The sequence below is a fragment of the Gadus morhua genome, chromosome 14 (assembly GCF_902167405.1).
Source record: "Gadus morhua chromosome 14, gadMor3.0, whole genome shotgun sequence".
NCBI lineage: Eukaryota > Metazoa > Chordata > Actinopteri > Gadiformes > Gadidae > Gadus > Gadus morhua.
Genome location: NC_044061.1, coordinates 19,406,065 through 19,423,706, shown reverse-complemented (window position 1 = coordinate 19,423,706; position 17,642 = coordinate 19,406,065). Strand labels below are relative to the sequence as shown.

Here is a 17,642-nt window from a genome sequence, read left to right as displayed (position 1 = left end):
GTATTTTGCTGACTGTCAGATGTGATGGAACCACAGGTGGCAAATGTGCAGTTCAATATTTATTACATTCATCTTGTTGTGAATGGATTTTCAACTATGTGCTCTGTGCCATTTTGTCCATTGTCCGGTGTACCCAAAATGGGTCTAAAGCATAGAACTTGAATTGGGAAGTCAAGAACAGTTGCAACTCTACTATGCTTGGATTCCAATGCTTTCTCATGCAAACATGCTGGAGTCGAGGGCCATTTAAATAAAATGCTGCTCTGGAGCCATGCAGCCATCCATCACCTCCCTGGGAGCAGGAGGGGGGCATCTCTTCACTTGGTGGTCACGGGGGGCTGGAGCCAAGTCTCGTTGACAGGCAAGGAGATGGTGTGGATTGAATGCTGGTGCACCGCAAGGTCACACACATAGTTATGAAGACACACATACGTAGACCCATGGGGGGGGGGGGGAAGAGAGAGAGAGAGAGAGAGAGAGAGAGAGAGAGAGAGAGAGAGAGAGAGAGAGAGAGAGAGAGAGAGAGAGAGAGAGAGAGAGAGAGAGAGAGAGAGAGAGAGAGAGAGAGAGAGAGAGAGAGAGAGAGAGAGAGAGAGAGAGAGAGAGAGAGAGAGAGAGAGAGAGAGAGAGAGAGAGAGAGAGTGTGAGTGAGTTACTCTAGGCCCTAGGGAGCCTAAAAAGCATTTCTACAGACAGAGTAAGGAGGATGATTAGTATCAGGATAAGGAGGAAGCCCATGTGAACATTCGAAGAACATACTAACTGAGCCGGGCAGGCGGGACAATGACAGGGGCTCAAACCCCGGTCTCTGGAGCTCTGGAACAGAACTATACCTAAGGTAGAAAAAGGCTGGCCACAACCGCTCACTTCTCAGTGTTGACTGCTTTAGGGAAGGGCAAATAAGTGAACAGGGTGGATGCTGCAGAGGAGGCTTGTGTTTGGGGATGACTTGCATTCCACAGCTTGGAAAGACCCTACACGGCTGTGCGCAGCAGGCCTGTGTTTACCTCAAACAGGACCTCTCTCTGTCTCTAACTAGTCCTGCCAGTAGTTTGGGGGAGGAGGATGTGTCGCATCGTGGTGAACGATTTTGACAATTTTAGTGCTGAAAATATAAATGATCCAAACAATTCGAGTCCACCATGTCGATTTATTGTTCGTTTTATTATTTGCTATATTTTAATGAAAAATGTGCAAAATTTTGGATGACTTGAAACTAAAAGGGCTTCCTGGAAGGCTTGCATGGCATTACAGTGAGCAAATGCTCTGAAGGCCTCCCTCCAGTCTAATGAGGCCTTTACACTGCACACGGTTAATTCACAGCGACGTCCCCCGTCTGTCTTCCCTGCCCCTGTGTTATGGGTTGTTTGTTGAAAGATAATCCCTTCTGAAGTCTGTCTCAAGTCTGGGCAAAAACCAAACCAATGCCTCTGTGCTCTGTATCCTTTATTCTCCCCAACCGAGGTCTCGCTCGTAGCTCAGACTACCAATTTAGGAGAACTGATCATGGACTTCTAACAGAAATTATCCTTCTTACTTTGATTTTAATTTTGGATTTAAATATATATATATATTTTAAGATATGGAGAATTTCATGAAGTATAACAACTACAGTTATGTTAACTATTGGCAATGAATAAACATGGAAATAAAACTGCTTCAGTGAATCTGATCATGACTATGCTGTCTTCCCCATCGTCCTAAGATTTAGGTCCATGCTGAGCTCGTAAAGCATTCTAAACACTGCATCCCCCCTGGTCTATAAAACAGTTGGAGCTATTAAATGCCTTCTTGAAAGAGTCCCGGCAGATTTACCCTAAATAGAAACTGTGTTAGAAGACGCATATGAGGACATTCAATTGTTGTATTTTTATTGTTTTAAACGGGGCTTGATGTTGAATAGGTGTTTATAAAATATAGGAGCGCGACTATGGCATGGCATTTTTATTGGGAATATGTTTACCAGGTATGGTTTGCTGTCAAAACCAGGATCACAGTAAGAAAACGTAAGTCCTAGACGAGGAGTGAGCTGAATTTCAAGTGGGTCAGTACAGAACCAACTTTTGCCTTGAAAGAAAATTACAATCACGGAAGGCGGGCAGGGCCGAGTAGCACCATGCTGTCAGTATTTGTGTTTCTTTGATTTAAAAGACACATTTGCTTAACAATATCCACAGCCCGCTTTCCCCTACTGTTAAATGTCAGATGAAAACCTAACTCTCTGTCTTCATAACGTCCTCTGAAACCATCTGCATTCGGCAGAGCACAGCCAAGCTGCAGGAAAACTGACATTACATGCTGTTATCCCAGTTATGTTATATTTTAAGTGCATTAGATATCTTGGACCATGACAAAAGAGAGGCTGGGGCCACATGAGGCCTTATGGCCCCACTGCCTCAATATTGGGTGCCACATAATTGTATAAAATATGAAACATTTCAAATAATCAAATTCCAAAGATTTGGTAAATTTGTAAACGAGGCTACATAATTGTTACTGCCAACTTTTATTGCAAACAATTACATCAAGGTTAATTTGGTTCCTTGATTTAGGCGTTGTTGCAATGCTGTTTTGAAGTGGGCAGCCCTTGCTAGTACCTCACACATTACAGGGGACCGCTTGACATAAGGTTGTTTGGGAACTTGTGTTCTAGTATTTCCTTAAGAACACATTATGATACCTTCAGCCATGTGTTCCTCCGCCTGTCGCTCATCTCACCGAAATTGACAGTGCAGATTCGTCTTAATGCTGCTCTTGGTGTCTTTCAACAAATGCTCTTTAGCGAGACACAGCCTGCAGTACTAATGGCGATTGGCAACAGCCGCACTGCACCTGGCCTAATTAAAATGTATGTCAATCCATATAGCTGTTGACTGAAATAGGTTTTGGAGCAGATAAAGCTCGCAGACGGTTAAACGCCTGCGGCAGATTTCCACCCAGAGACTAGCGGATTATAGGCAGTCGTGCTCCAATATCTACAGCCGCGATAGAAACCAGATTAGATGAGATCAGATTCATGATCACACAAGGAAGGAGTGGCAGATTGGCAGCATGTCGCTCTGACATGTGACAGAAAAGCCGCATCCAGGCTGTACTTTAAAAGAGGCAATGAGTCACTACTTGTTGCCTAATATATGCAGAAAGTACAGCCTATAGAAGTTGACAAATATGCTACCGGATATTTATTCTGATGGATTGATAAGGTGGTATCTTATCTATGCAAGGATGATGGTTGTGGAAAGAGAAAGTTATTTTATTTTGCTCAGCTGTCACTGACAATGTTGATTTCAGGTACATTCTCACCATACCCAGGCAAGTGTGGGAGCTGAATAGTCTTTGACTGAAAGGCACTGTGTTGGATCCCTAATGTTCACAGGCTATCTGTAGTTGCATCCTTTAGCTGCCTAGCTTAATGACGTTTCAAAACAAAATTCAGCTTGCATCACTTTATATAAATGCTACGACGGAGTATTAGGGCCACACATGAAGAATTTTTTTTTTTTGCCGTGACGAGATTAAAGTCTGTGGCTCTGCGCTAAAACAGCAAGGATCTCTTTATTGTTAAACCCGATTCTGAAATACATTTTACCAAATTATCCACACAAGCCATTGGATTCAGTGTAGGCCCTGTGGAGCGGTTGCTATCTCTCCGAACTAATTTCAACTCTGTATCCTCTACATTTCGAGTTTAATGTCGACTTTAAAGTCGACAAATCGAGATTAAAGTCAACATATTTCCACTTTATTCTCGACATTTCGAGTTTAATCTCAACATGGTGAGATTAGAGTCTACATGACATTTCAACTTTATTCTCGACATTTCCAGTTTAATGTCGACATGTTGACTTTAAAGTCGACATGTCGACTTTAATCTCGTCAAGGCAAAAATATGTGTGGCCCTAATACTCGTCGTAAAAGTGTCCGCTGAATAACGAAATAGTAGTAATAATAAACGGTATGTGTCCATTTTAAAAGAAAGTATGTAAAAAGTGAATAGATCGTGTATTTCTTGGTCCATGTATGTCAAAATAGCTGTACCATGTTGCTGAAGTGGCGCATTTCCACCGGAGGGTGAAGGTCGGCTCAGTCTGCAAAGGTGCGGCAGTGGCACGGGTCGCATTTCCATCGTCAAAAGTGGCCGTGATCCGGACTGAGCCGTAGCCTTGGGCCTTGTTCACACTACCTCTGTCCGTCGACGGATCTCATTGACTTTGCATGGGGCGCTCGCGAAATGCATTGTGGGTCCGTCCGTCCATTTGGCTCTGTGGCCTGCGTCAAAAAGTTGAGAGATGTTAAACTTTTCAGGCAGTGCCTGATCCCGGCCAATCAGATCGCGGTTATGCAAATACACTCCACGTGTTTCCTTGGTCAATTTTGCAATAACAAGCGGGAAGAAGCAAGAAAATCCGGGCGTTATATATTTTTTTTAAAGAAATATGGAATGACAGGATTGTTTTCAGTAGGGCAGGGAAACTTTTACTATCTCACGATATGATTCGTTTCCGATTTTTGGGGCTACGATTCAATTCAAAATCGATTTTTGATTCAAAACGATTTGATTCATAATGATTTCTGCTTCAATCTATAGGTGTGCAAAGGATCCTCATGATCTGCTCCAGTCTGCTTTGCAAGACAGAATGAAAAATGGAGACGTATATGTGTTTTTTTCACATTTATTAAGTTTTAAACATTAATCCATGCTTAGATGGAATGGTTGCAACTGTTGCATAAAAGTTAAACATGCTGCCTTTTAAATTCTAAGGAAAGTGCCTTTTCCACTGTGTGGACCACAACTGCTGCTCTAAGCTAGCTATAAAATAAGTTGGAACAAAAATAGAGTGCTTCTGTATAATAAAAATGGTACAGTTGAACAAGATGCATTTTCATTTCACAGGAATGTTGCAGTACCAAAAATATCATGTGGAACACAACTGTTGCACAAAACATGAATACGTCTCAGTAGCTTTAAAAAAATAAATTTCTGAAAAAAATAAAAAAATAAAAATCGATTTTGGGCCATTTTATATCGATTCTGAATCGTAGTAAATGAGAATCGCGATTCTTATATGAATCGATTTTTTGGCACACCCCTAGTTTTTAGTCACCTGTTGTTTGTGTCATCTTTTATATTGATATCCACACACCGGCTTTGTAGCTGGAGGCGTTTGATTGGATGCGTCTACAGAGACTAGTCCCCTATAAAAGTATACGTCAGACACGCCCTCGGCCATCCGCCGACGGACGCATGTAGTGTGAACAAGGCATCAGGGTGCTGTCGGCGTCGGAAACGGCAGCCGTAACTGAGCTGGGCTATACCCCACCCTCACTGCGGGGCTGAGGCGTGCTGGGTCCGAACTCCGAAGCGTACCTGCTGGTGGAGAAGCGCATGAATGTCCGTCTATTCCTCCCCAGTTGTAATCAGTCAAAGAGCAGAAGCATCAACACACACCCACACACACTGTAAAGCACACACAGACTGCCATGGTGGTATTTATCATGCAATTTCTTCACACACACATACCAAAGTATACCCCAGCCACCGCAACACAGAAGGCTCCAGAAGAACAGCCTTCTACATCTACCCCCCTGAAAGGACACGATCGGGGAGGGAGACGTACACACGCACAGCTCTCCCTCTACTCATTTTCTGTCCCCACTCTTGTCCTCTCTCAGTTCCCCTCTCTCTTTCTCTCGCTCTCTTGTTCCCTCGCTCCCACACTCACTCACTCCCTCGATAACTGTAAAACCACAATGTAAACACACCAGTTGCCTTTGGTCTTGCAGCCTCTCGTGCTGATGTGCGGCTGGTGAAAACGGGAGGAGGAGGGGGGTGAGGAGAGAAGGAACAGTGGGAGAGGCATGGGAGTATTGTAATTGAATTAGAGGCTTCTCTCCTCTAGGGAGGGAGGGGCTTATCTCTGAGAACCGCTGCCCTCCCAGGAGAGGGTCAGATGGCTGCCTTGTATAGACCAGACAGGGAGGTGTGTGTGTGTGTGTGTGTGTGTGTGTGTGTGTGTGTGTGTGTGTGTGTGTGTGTGTGTGTGTGTGTGTGTGTGTGTGTGTGTGTGTGTGTGTGTGTGGGAAGGGGGCGGACTATTCTTGCATGCACACATCTCGGTGTGATATTTGTTTCAGTGTGTATGTCCCTATGTTTTATATACGTGTCAATGTGTGTGAGTGCCAACATGTGTGGGATTTGTTGGTTGTGTTTGCGACTGTGCATGTGTGTTTGTTTCTGTGTTTTATTTATTGTCTACTTTTGTGTGTGTGTTCTCCATGCGTCCCTGCCTGCCGGTGTTTGGTTTCAACACGCACACACTGACTGTACCTCACCAGATTAAACAGTCTTGGCTCCTGACAGGGGGCTTCTGACCCGTGTGTGTGTGTGTGTGTGTGTGTGTGTGTGTGTGTGTGTGTGTGTGTGTGTGTGTGTGTGTGTGTGTGTGTGTGTGTGTGTGTGTGTGTGTGTGTGTGTGTGTGTGTGTGTGTGTGTGTGTGTGCGCGTCACATACGTGCACACATAGAGTGCACGTATGTGAGGGCAGGCGACAGCTGCAGTGCAGATGTCCTGAACCCTCTTGCATAGAGGGAGGGCTGGAGCAGCCAGTGGGTACTGAAAGAGGAGCCCACCGTGTAGACACTGGGCGACACTCGATACCCCGGGCCCCGGGGGTATCGAGACAGAGCTGGGGGACGCAACTCTTAATAGATTTAGTCTCCCATCATCATAGACAGAGGCACACTCAAACACACAGCTAGTAGCCGGGCTGTTGCTAGCTGTGTGTTGGATAATCGTTTAGTCTCTGCTAGTTTTGTAGTTAGTTGCTGTGTGTTGGAATATCTCTTGCTCTCCTGCTAGTTGTGTAGTCACTAGCAGTGTGTTGGATAATCGTTTAGTCTCTGCTAGTTGTGTAGTTAGTAATAACTAGCTGTGTCTTCGAAAATCAGTTAGTCTCTGCTCATTGTGTAGTTACTCGTGCTGTGTTGGATAATCGTCTCGTGTAGTTACTCAAATCTTTAAGGTTGTGCTGTTAACTGTACTTTAAATACTACTAATATTGACTACTTATTTAACTAGTTATCTGAGCTCTGTTAAATAAATATTAAGCCTTTATCTAATTGTCCTGTACATTTTAATAATGATACATTTCTAGTTAATTTATTTTGTACTATTTGTGGTCTGCTAGCTGTATGTTGATGAGGAAGATTTGAACTTGTTGGGTTTTAACACAAAGTATGCAATAATTTTGTTTTATAAGTTATTAGGTGTTAGTGGGTGGGAGTTAAATAAGATACAGCTCTGTTAAATGATCACTCTAGTTAACTCTAGTTAATCAAGTCGAGTTGTCCTGTTACTGTATGCTGTATAATGATTCAGGTCAAGAACTAGTGCTAGCTGTTATTTTTATGTTTAAAAAAAAAAAATTGTGAGATATTTGAATGGTCGTTTGTTTATACATTTGTATTGATAGTTCAATTATTGATTCTAAAAAGACACCATAAAATTATACATCCTCGTGCTCATGTGGATCCCTGCTCTTCTGTGGCTGATTTGAGTTGGGAATTGTGTTTATTCAAACTGATTTGATGATACGGGTGACATTTAAGACGGATGATATTTTTGTCAGCATAATCACATCTTATCATCTTATTGTGGCAAAAAAAACGAAACACCTTCTATTCACTCATTTCAAAGACGCCTAGAGGTTTATTACTTTCCTCATTTTAACATGCAGAGCACTGCTCTTTTTCCTGTTCAGTAACCAACACCACGGCTCCGGATATGGAGCTAACTTCTCAATTTGTACTTTATCTTCATGACTTTAGTAACTTTGTTTACAGCGGTATGCTAATGAGCTACAGTTTTCGGTTCCTGCTGAGATTAAACTGCTTGCTCTCAGTTCAGGATATTAAATATCTGCCAGGCTGGGCGCTCATTGATTTCCCCTAAAATAAATAATATAGTGAGAAAGGGGGAGAAAAATAGATGGAAGGTTCTTGTGTGGTTGTTGTTGTCGTTGTTTTTTGCCAGGAAGCAGTTACATAAATATATAACGTTTAGTCAATTTGTAATTATTGTAATATACATTGATATTGCTCCATCTGTAACTGATCTCAACAGCCTTTGACTTTATAAAGGATTGGTCTCCTCCTCTGAACGTGCCAACGAACCAATAGAACCACATAAACACATTGATACCCCTTGGATAGGATTACTTATATTACAGATAGAAGCATATACGGTATATTATATATTCATAAGAAACACAGGGGAAACCACTAGGTAATCAGTGGGCTTCGCTAAGTCTGTGGGGATGTTTGCCAGGATTCAGAGCCCTTAATAACCCCATGCAAAGGGCCAGATTGGAGGGTCTTCTCATGTTGGTTTTCAGATCTGGTTAATACAGCTGCCTTGAAGCCGGAGGTTGAAGACCTTCTCTGTTGGATATTGGTTGAAAATTTGACTATAGAAGGTGTCAGGGGGCTCAGATTCAACACCTTTTAAAAACTGCATGGGCCTGCAGCGCAGTATAAAATATTCCTGCTCACTATTCTTTCTGCAGAACCAATGACGTTTCAGTTGGGTGATTAGAATGGCTGGCAACCCTTGCCTGCTACGATATACCCTGAATATATGGATATGTATCTATCGAGAGATTCAGTCTAGCATGCTGTGTTTATCCAGTTTTAGTGTTAATCCATTCCGTTTTTATGTCTTTGAAATAATGAAAGGTTAGCCTGATTTTGGTTTTGATTCTTAAGGCCTTGGTCTAACATTTTCGAGGGAGTGGTACTGGTTACAGGTTTCGGGCAGAAAGTACCCAAACTGCTGAGCTACATTCTCTCTTCAACCGGCTTCTGGCTAAATATGACGCACTACAGACAATAATGGCACACAAGTACACACAAGTAAACCTAAAGCTATAGTTGTGCAGTAGTGCTATTCTGCAAAAACCCCGCACATTCAACCGATAGGGTTTTAACTTCACATAATTAAGTGTATAAAACAATGACTAGCACCTTGGTTATAGCAGTGATATGTGATATTCGAAGTTCAGAGTTGTGACTTTTAAAAAAAACTGAAACAGATGAAGACATTTTGAGATGAAAAACTGTTGTTAAAGGCAGAAGAGCAGGGGCAGACATGTACATATTTGTAACTATTTGTTTGCCAATTGTAGAGCACTTTGCTGCATTGCCGTTTGCAGACTCCCGGTACTTCCACAACGAGACTCGTTGTGGGGGTTATCTCGGCCATGGTTGAGAAGAAGGAATTGGGGCAAAGGAACTTTGGCTTTGACTCCCTGAAAATCAAGATTGAACCGCGACATGGAGGAGCCGGGGCACCAGCACCGGAGCACCGCCGCCACGGGAATCCACCGCCGCCGCCCCGCAGCGGGGCTCAGGCTGGAGACAGTCCCGGGCACCAATCCCTTTCTCCTCCATGTCGCGCTTAAATCTGGACTTCAGGGAGTCAAAGCCAAAGTTCCTTTCCCCAAATTCCTTCTAAACCTTGGCCGAGATAACCCCAACTACAAGTATCATTGTAGAAAACAACTCATAAAGTTCATTTATACTGAATTTTAAGATTTGATCTGTGTTACAACACTGAAAATACTGGACAATTTTACAATTGATTGCTTATTTTCCATATATGAAATTCATCATAAATGATTAATTGCCTTTCAACAGATAGTTTTGTGTCAGAGTGCCATTCTACAGTCAGCTACCCTAAAAAAAGTAGACATTTTCAAAACAGACTACTCAAATGCACTATTTGTGCTGCATATTTTGACTTCAGTGGGTATGTTTTGTATTCATATGTTATGTCTATAGATCCTTTTTTCCATTGAGATTTCTTAAACAATACCGCTACCGATGTACCAATGCATAACATCTGCATGTTCAGACATTTCTGATCCCTGGGTACTAGCGGTGGCTGCGCCAGCAGACTCCCCTGAGGCAGAGAATCAAAAATTACAACAATACAGACACCTATTTTCTTCTCCTACAGATAATGTATCCCAGGCCCAGCAGCCTTTGTCTTCTCATTCAGCCCCATTCTATTCCTGGAGGCAAAAGCCAAACTTTTGCTTCATCGTGATGTTTTCAGGTCCTTTCCAATGAGCTAGTAACCTTACCGGCAGTCTTTGAGTCAGGCTCTGTCCTCCTCGTATTTACATCACTGTATAAATAGTTAGTATTGAAATGCTTATTTAGAGATTGAAGGTAGCAGTTGGTCCTGATGTCGTGTTTAGCCCATCGCAACATGCTCATATGCTGTTACCTGATACAAGCTTGTTATTACCCAACTTCATCATTAGTATGGCTGTGTGTTGTGAAGTGGCCCTCTATTTGGAGGCTTGTGGCTAGTTGAGGGTTTGTCCCCGTTGTAAGAGACCTAGTAATTGGACCGCTGTATTCTGTTTGATGCAGTACTAGGAATGCATTTCATAGCTTGACAATGACGTAACACAAATTTTCAAATAGCCTTATCGGAAACCGGAATAACATGTGAAATAATGGGTATTTTGGTTTGGAGTTGAAAACATGCTAATCTTGCGAACCCAAAACTCTTTGTTTCAGTGCTGGGTTAGTCGCTCAGCGTCTGTGCAAACTTTAATTTCAGCTTAATGAAATATTGTAAATTCTTTTGATTTAGCTTCCTTCTGTGCACACAACCATCCTTAGATGTGCGAAAAGGAAACATTTGTCATTGCCCGCCAGCCAGATTTTGCTGTTGATGGATGCTTGTTAATCACGTGTATTTCTGTGCAAGTACGCGTGCATGTGTGCGTGACCCAGCCACTGCTTAAGCCCATCTTCCTGCTGAGCAGCCCATCCTTCGCCTTCCCGGCTGTGCCAGATCCTTCAGCAGCTTGTCAGCTGTGCACTTCGGCACACCATGTCAGAGCCATCATCTACAGCCTGAATACCCCGAAATACCTCCCGCTGAATACCTCCGGTAATCTTCTGCCGGTACCACCAGGAAAGGACTGGTGGGATGTGGCAAAAATGGAGTACCTCGTGATTTCTGTCTCTATCTGTCTTGCCTTTCATGGTTCTTCTCCAGGTGCTAGAGGAGGTTTGTTGTGTTCTGAATCTGATGTGGAGACTGGTCTGTTGCAAACTTTGCAAAGAACAGATTATTGTTCGGTGTCGGTCCTTTTTAAATCCGAACCATGTCAAATTACAACATACGTTTTAGCGCTTTTGGGTAGGTGCGCCTCTTGTTTCGGTCAGGATTGGTTTGCGTTGGTATCCATGGGTTCTTTGTTGCTGTCGTCCATGTTTGCTGATAGTCCCTAGTACTCTTCCTTCTTCTAATCAGTCCCACATGCAGAATGTAATGCAGTGCATCTTCAAAATGATGTAATGAGATGTCGTAAAGGACTTCTGATGCATACTTGCACCATGACAATAGAAAATATGTAAATCATTATAGTGCGCAGCCCTACTTTAGAATACATTACTTTTAGAGTAGAGTACCCTCTGAACACCTCCATTATACCCCAAGAATACCGCTCAGCCCCTTTTGTTTGAGCCATACCTTATGTTTCCAAATATTGCATTGTCAATACAGGTAGAAAGACAGGGGATACACCTCGTAACATCAGACTGTGTGTGTGTGTGTGTGTGTGTGTGTGTGTGTGTGTGTGTGTGTGTGTGTGTGTGTGTGTGTGTGTGTGTGTGTGTGTGTGTGTGTGTGTGTGTGTGTGTGTGTGTGTGTGTGTGTGTGTGTGTGTGTGTGTGATCAGGAGTTTTTTTCTTCTCCTCTGGTGAACAGTTTTCATTCTCAATTAGGACTTCATTTAAAGAAGACTACCTTAATTATTCTACATCAACTGTCGCTTGACATGCGACCGAGTGTGTAAGCCTTCGTAACAGAGTGTGACTCCAGGAGGCCATTTAAGATGTGTTTTTAGGTTTCTCTATGCAGCTTAGCACTGACCTGAAGTCCTGCCGTGGTTCGCTTCCGTCTCGAAGTATACTTCTTTAATGTAGAGCACTAGACCTAATTTCCCTCTATCTGCTTAACCAACCCTAAGAGCCTCCTGGCAGTAAGCTGCTAATTATTCTGTATGTTCCAATTATGCGGTACGCCTCGAGTGTATCTGAAGTTTCCAACACACCCCCCGTTCAGGCTCCCACCATGTACAACAGCATCTTACAACTTTCTCGGTCTAACAATGCACACTCACTGGGCTCAGCAAAGTGTCTCTGTGGGATATGAACAACACAACTTCCACGGATTCTCCGATTTGGGACTGCATCAATGTTACATTTGTTCCAGGACGATGTGTGTTTGAGTTTCTTGAATCTGGGCCTGTACTCTCGTAGTTCTGTAGGTCTTATCTTGTCTTTGTTTCTACCTTTCAGCTGAAAACACCCGCAGACGTCCTTAACTTTCTCTGCAAAAAGGTAAGAGTCTCAATTAAAGTTATTATGTCTCAAAACACTAAGGAAGAGTGTTTATGCTTTGGAAACATGGAACATTATATGAAAATGAGCACACAATGCAGTTATATATGTTGTTTTACTTCAACAACGACACAAAAAATTTATAAGACCTGATAAAAGTGTCAAAGTGTCAAGAGTGAAGGTAAATGTACAAAATAAATATCAGCTTTATTAAAAGCTGCATTGCCTTTCTCCCAACATCTCCAATAAACGATACACACACACACACACACACACACACACACACACACACACACACACACACACACACACACACACACACACACACACACACACACACACACACACACACACACACACACACACACTCTTTTCCCATGGCCCGCCAAGCAGTTTGTTTGTAGCAGCCAATCAAATCACAGCATCTGGATACCAGCCACTTCACATAACCACGCTCCACAATGATTTTCACTACCAGTATTAAAGATTTTTATGTCTATTTAATGGCAGCTCGATTGGGGGGCCATGTCTGTTTAAACGCCACATGCACATCCAGAGTTTCATTAGATGAGCTTTGGATATAAAGATGGATGTATTGTAATAGTGTGTGTATATATAATTATTGATGTGTAGTGAGCACCAAGTCAGTGTTTTTTTTTCAGTGGGTTCGGCGGACCCATGATTGGCTCACAGCAGGGCAATAAGTGGGTGTTAGTGGCTGGTAATAATATCAAATGTACTCGTATCTATTTGCATGCCCATTCTATTTCATTAAGTAGTATTAGGATGTAGTTTAAAATCTGCTGGTGTTTCACGGCATTGAAACATTTGGGTAGAGGGTTAGTTATGGTTAACGCGTAAAAGATTAGTAGAAGATTAGTAGATCCTCATCTACCACATTGGTGATTTTTTGTTCTCCTCATCTCATCCATATCATTAACGGTATTAAAAAAACTTTTAATGATAGTCTTTCTGAGGAATTGAAGCTGGCACAAATTTCTTAAATGTTTAGGTGAAGAATACATGTGTCATCATTACTAGTAAACATTTCTTTCTCTGTGCTCATCGACTACACATTTAGTGGTAAAAAAACCTTGTACACAGAGGATAGCTGATCCAAATTCTTAATTATTAACAGTTCAGGAGAATCTGGTAAACTGTGGTTGTTGCAGTTTGGCAGAGGTAGACAGAAAGCATTTCAACAGCCGTCCTAGGCCTTGAAAGGCTTTTTGTCATGTGTCTTTTCAAAGTAAGAGCACACTGTTAAGGATTGTGTAAATACTTTGGCCTCAGTTTAATTTCCTGTCAGTCGTCTGTCTGTACTGTTTGGTTGTGCTTGGACTTGTGTAAGAGTATTAAAAGAGACAACCATGACTATATATACGGCCCTAACCCTAACACACGACCCTAACCCCTAACCAGCAACACAGGTTAAAATATATAAAATATTAAGTTAATAAAATATTAACTTGTGCCAAATAGAAATGTAAGTAACAATTAACAAATATTAACAAAGGGTTAGGTAATGACTAGTTTGCTATTCATTATGGCTCCTTATTATAAAGTGTGACCTATGTATATTTTTTCTTTTTATTCCTTATTGTGCATTAACAAAGTACAAAACTCTCGTAGGGTATGGAAACATACTTCCATCAGGTACAAAGAATAAAGATAAAAAATGCATTTGTACTACACAACAATAGTCGTGCCATACAGCTTTTTGAATATGGAATTGAAACGGCAGCCCCCCCCCCCCCCCCCCCCCCAATGCTCCTTGACCAGCTTGACTAAGACAAATGTTTAAAAAAAAAAAAAATGAAGTAGTGCTGATCAGTCATTAAAAATGTGGGCTATCTTGAATATTTGTCTCACGACATACAACTTGGCTACACTCCTTTTGTTGATATCACCATCAATTATGGAATGGCTAATGATAAACGGGACGAGATAGGGGGATAGCGGACCTTTAATTTGGTAGATAATTTTGTAAAGTCAAAATGGGAGGTTTTTAGAGGAGAATGAATCTCTGAAAGTTCTCTGCTCAAACCTATGGATCCTTGTTCTCTAGTACTTTGGCTATGGTAATTTTGTTTTTGTGTGATACCTGATTTTTCTTATAAATGCTGTCAAAGAAATGGGACGTGTTTGTTTGGTGGTGACAAGATCAGCGTCTTTCTCGCCACCACTCCCTTACACACGCAAACACTTTCTCCCCCACTTCCTCCTTGCGGGAGTGCCGTGACGGACCCCTCCTGTTAAAAAGCATGCTAGTAGAAGACAGGATCTGACACTTTCTGCAAACTGTGAACAGTCAATTTTGACAACCTTGAATAAGCAAGAACTAATTTAACCTTGGTGGGCCAGTATACACATTTTAAATTTTTAAATCCACGAAAATCACTTTGTAATGCACCATTTTGAAGCTAGCTTCTTCATTGTCGCCACTGACGGCCATGTTACTAGTGAGAAATGTCCATCCATCTTGTCAACAACCCCAGTGAGGGAAGACGGCCACCAGAGCAGCTGTGTAGCATAGTAGCATTGATCACCTGTCTCTCAACCAGTGGGCTGTGGTTAGCTTTTAGCATATTGCAGCTCTCTGACCAACCCAACTGCCAACAAGTCAACAAACACAGTGGCAGGAATCACTGTTATTTATATCAGCTTTCAGTTACCCATGGCTCTATATCATGACCCTGCTTCTATTTTTGCTGGCTAAATCTTTTTCTATTTTGGTTCTTCTTATAGTATTCTTGGAAACCGTAGTGTTAATGCTATATTGGCAAGGGGATGCCAGAGGATGCAGGAGAGGATGCTTTTTGACGTTACTTTAGCACAGTCTTTACGTAATCATACACATTAAGGATAAACGCATCCCTCCATTAGCATAGGCTATTGACATTAAAGTGATGAACCACACTACAGTACAGTTTATGGTAGGATCTTTTTTTAATTTAGGCATTTTTATAGATGACATACTTCAATGATTACCCATCACTATGCCAACTGTCTAGCTAGCCTCAAGCGGTGCTGTGACAACAGTACTGTTTGTCATTAATATTATAATTGATCTCATTAATAGACGTGTGGCTTGGCACCAGATTTAGTTTAACTCCTCAATCTGAGAAAACTAAAACAGTTCTTGGTGCTGGACAAGGTAGGTTAATTTAATCCCCACCCCAGCTTCTCAAACCTCCAGGGGAGCACGGCTGATGTCTGGGTAAGCCAAGGTTCTTGGCGGGGGGTCGACGTTTGAATTATGTGCTGAAGTTCTAAAAGTAATTTCACAGCAATCACTCATGTTTTACGACCTCCGCTACTGGTAGTTAATGGTACGGAAATACTTTTATATATTTGGCCTCTCCACATTTATGTTCTTCATCAACATCTTCCTCATATTTACTCCATCAAGTTCTGAGTCTGTATGTTCGGCACGCACACACACATGTTTGTGTGTGGTGTTTCTCATTGCGTGTCAGATCAGTGTGAGTTATTGTTTAGCTCAGCTAGCAGCATTAACACTGCAAGGGTTAAGGGTTCAATTCTCACTGAGGCCAAGAAATGTATGTACTCGTGTTATTGTACAACGCTATGGGTAAAAGTGTAAAATTCAATTTCATATGTATATTTATTTATTACGTTTTACTAAATAGTTCCACTCTGCACTTGTCTGTTATTTGTGGTGTTTGAGGAGCCGGGAGGGATCAGGGATCCTAGCGTTGTCATGCCAACTGGGACTGTAGTCTGGATCGAAGTGGCAAAGAAATAACCCAATAGTACACAAAGCAGATTCAGACAAAGTCAGTTTTTCACATTTCACAATAATTGATCAGTAGTTTATGCTGTTATGGTTTCCTGATGCCATTGTCTGTCATGGATGCTATTAGAAATTACATTTAGTGCTGCAGATCATATCCCTCTCATATAACGACCTCGTAAACATACTCAGTTTCGGTCACACTCTCCCAACAGGGTTATTTTCTAATTCATCCACGAGTATATTGGCTGAACTTGTCTTGGTTTGCCATGGGAAAAGGACTGAATTGAAACGGTGAAAGGGTGATTAGCATTTTTATCAAAAGCGCCTCTGAGAATTCAAGTTGGAACCTTTTTTCTCGAGATAAGTCTATACATTTAGCAGACTTAGTGGGAATATGGCCTTAAAGTGAACAGCTTCACAGTCTGTTTGTCTACCTGAAACGTCTGAGCAAGTCCTTGGCACTCTATCCACTATGAAACTAATGCCATGCACTGTCTGGATGCTAAACTCAGTGGGGTTAAATCAGGACAAACTGTAGCCAAAATGCTTCATGGGATAGAAGACAGTCTGTTTGTTGTCAAGGGAGCGCGGTCTAGCCATCTAGTACTCTCTGATTGGCTCTCCCTTCCTTTTTATGTTATCCCATTGTTATCTTATCTGGGAGCCAGAGCAGATTTCATTCTCCCTGCTAACCAGGGGAAATGAGATTGATGAGAATTATTCCGCTATACTGGAATGATTCACATGGTTCCATCCCGTTATTCAACAAAGCTGTTTTACAAAATATAATATCACGCCACAAGCCACATGTACACTGAGCAGAGGGGACCGTAAAAAACGAATGCTTTAAACCATTTGCGTATCATCAATCATAATCCTTCATCCATCGTGCACTGCACCACGTTGAGGTCCTTGTACACGGGATCCTTAGTTCTGATTGAATAGAATAAATTAGAATATTGTTTTGTATTGTAATTAATATTATTTAAAATGATGCATTACATACTAAATGCATTTATTAAAAAAAGAGTTGATTGGTACCGGAAGGTAAAAATCTAACTTGAATCCGCCAAATATTATATTTAGAGATGTTATAGGGCAGGGGGCCTGCAATGCGTGGAGACTGCTCTGCAGGTTATAATGCATAGTCAGCTGCAACACCTATCTTCTGTCAATTAGACACACTTGCATACATACGCCACATATATGCGGCGTATACATGTGGCGCATACATATGTATACACCTCGCCAACACACACTCATACGCATGCACTTATGCACGCATTACTGCCCATACTTGGTACAATTTGCAAACGCACACTACACACTATGCAAGCACTCATGTCCAAACTTGAGTCATACACACATTTATGCACTAATTCCCAGACTTTAGTCATACACACGTACACACTCCGAACAATAATGGCAAAATCAGAGTTACACAGAAACAGAGACACAC

The 17,642-nt window shown here is 41.9% G+C and overlaps 1 protein-coding gene across 2 annotated transcripts in view; it reads left to right on the top strand.

Annotated features, from left to right (window-relative positions):
* tln2a (talin 2a) overlaps positions 1-17,642 on the top strand; it is a 99,975-nt gene that overhangs the window by 8,772 nt on the left and 73,561 nt on the right. For both annotated transcript variants that reach the window (XM_030376926.1, XM_030376925.1), the window contains exon 2: positions 12,382-12,423. The gene's annotated coding sequence lies outside the window, so the exon portion shown is untranslated. The remainder of the gene's footprint in view (positions 1-12,381; positions 12,424-17,642) is intronic.